This window comes from Pediculus humanus, genomic scaffold (genome assembly GCF_000006295.1).
Source record: "Pediculus humanus corporis 1103172107554 genomic scaffold, whole genome shotgun sequence".
Lineage (NCBI taxonomy): Eukaryota > Metazoa > Arthropoda > Insecta > Psocodea > Pediculidae > Pediculus > Pediculus humanus.
This window is the reverse complement of record NW_002987169.1, coordinates 24,427-27,155: the sequence shown is the minus strand read 5'-3', so window position 1 is coordinate 27,155 and position 2,729 is coordinate 24,427.

The following is a 2,729-nucleotide window of genomic DNA, read 5'->3' as shown; positions in this document are numbered from 1 at the left end:
TGAAAAAATACACACAACGGCAACAACAACAACAACAAACAACGACAAACAAAAATTTTTTTTTTCTCGATTAATTTTTTTATTTATAAATTACACATTAATTAAAATATTATTGTTTTGATACGTAAAAAAATCATTTCGGTTGTTTAATGTTTGTTGTTTGTTTTAAATTTTTTTCTGGTAAGTTGAGGGTTGTAATTTTGATTTCATACTTTAGGTTGTTTGTTGTACGTTATGGCTAACAACTATTATTATCATTCCATATTTAACAAAAAAAAAAAAAGGAAAGATATGAAGCAAGAGCGTTTAATGTTTTTTTTTTTTTTAATTTGGTATCTTCCCCGCCTCTCACATGAATTTTTTTTTTTTATTAAACATTGAGTAACATTGTTTAATATTATGTTTGATTAAAAGGTCGAAAAGAACAAGGGCAAACAAAGTTAAAAAAAAAAAAATATGAAAGGGTGACCGCTGGTAAAAAATAATAATAATAATTGTAATAAGACGTGATAAAAAAATAGGCAAAAGTTAACACGGATCCATAAGTTTTTGAGTGTATGGTACAAACGGGGAAAGCAAATTTGCTTTCATTTTTTTTTTTTTTGTATTAAATTATTCGACGGTCGGGTGATTAATTATGCCGAATAAATTCACATGAACGTGATATTAAATCAACGTAACATGTCACGAACTTAATCGTCTTCTGCTGTTTTATTTAAACTTTCTTTTTTTTTTTAAAACAAAACATTTGAGAGTGACAGACAGGAAGGAATAAAACAATAATACAAACGATTGATAATGTTTTTGTTGTTGTTAATAATTTCTTTCACTCTTTAAATATCATCGAATTAATCAATCAATCGATCAATCAATCAATCAATCAATCAATCCGATCGATAAATGGAAAAGTGATTTTTCGCGAAGGGAAAATATAAAAAAAAAATTTTTGCATCGAATTAAATTTCTTTTTTTGTTTCCAATCATAAAAAATCTCGTTTGATTTTTTTTTTTTTTTTATGATACCGGAGGGTATTTTCATAACAAATATGGACTCTGAATTTTAGCCTTGGTTTTTAAATTGTTTTAATTATTTTATGTAAAAAAAAAAAAAAAAAAAAAAAACTTCAAGGTATATAAATTGTGGTATAGCTAGCAACCCAACGAAAGTATTTCCTTATTAACTTGAATCGAACTAGTTTTTTTTTTTTTTTGTACGGTTGGCACTACGTAAAAAAAAAAAAAAAAATTTTTTTCTATTGTCCGAAATCCTTTCCCTAATTTTTACCGTTAAATTATTAATTCATTTATAAAAAATTTCTTTTTTTTTTTTAAATTGATTAATCGATCAATATGTTAAGCATTAAAAAGGATTTTTTTCCACGGGACGTCAGTTTTTGGAATTTTTGGACTTTTTTTTTTACCCGTCCCACGTGCCGTACCCGCTTAAAAATATTAATAAATAAATAAATAAATCGTTAATTTGTTTAAAAAAAAAAAAAAAAAATCGAATAACATTACGTGAAATAAACACACGCGGGCAGGGTCGTAACCAGGTTAAAAATTCGTGTTGGACGAGTTGATGTTTAAGGGATTGTATTAAAATCAATTTTTTTTTTTTTTAAATTCATAAATAAATAAATAATAATTTGATTTCATAACAAAAAAAAAAAAAGAATTAGCAGAATGTTTGCAGCGTTTTTTACAGCCTAAGGTTTTTTTTTTGTTAATTCGAAGGTTGAATTACTCGTTAGTCGTGAATTTATTGGGGAGAAATGGGGATTTTTTTTTTTTTTTAAGTCAGGGCGGCGGCAAAAGATAAATGTTAATTATTTTTTTTTTTTTAGAATTAATAAATTAAAAAATGAAGCAACAACACGATAAGAAGGTTCAGTCAGGTATAAAAAAAAAAAGAGCAAACTACCGATTTGTTTTGTTTTCGAATCGATAAATCGATCGATAATCAATCAATCAATCGGAATTCGTTCGATGAACCGTTCGAAATTAAATCTAATTTCGAAAACAACAAAAATATTATTATTATTATTATTATTATTAATGAGATCACGAGTAAAAAAAAAAATTTTTTTAATTTTTATTATTTTTTTTTACGGTCGTAATTTATAGCCTTTCTCTTTTTATTATTATTATTATCAATTCGAAAATAATAATTTTTTTTTTTCTTACGGTTTAACACACACACACACACGATTCACCGTAAGGAATTATCATCATCATCATCATTTCACTCTTACTTTTTTTTCCATTTGTTTCGATTCTTAATAAGGATAAAGAAGAAAAATTAAAAATGGCGTCTTTAAAAGTCTCCCCCTCCCGTTCCCCCAAACAGAAAAAAAAGGGTTAAAATTTATTTATTTATTTATTTATTATTGCGTGCAAAAATTTTTATATTTAAAAAAAAATAAATAAATAAATAATAATGATAATTTTATAGGTCTTTTGGGCCAAGGCCAATTCCAGTCGTTTCCACTCTTTCTATTACTGTATATATATATATAAAGTTTTAAATGTTAAACACCTGACAAGAATTTTTTTTTTTTTTTTTTTTTATAATCGGTTCGAACTGTGTTTATTAATAATAATAATAATAATATTTTTTTAAAATATTAAATGATTTAATATTATTATTATTATTATTTCGTAATTTTTTTAAAAAAACGTTTCGAAAAATCGGGCGTAGGATTGGTTTAAGGGAAGCAATAAAAAAAAAA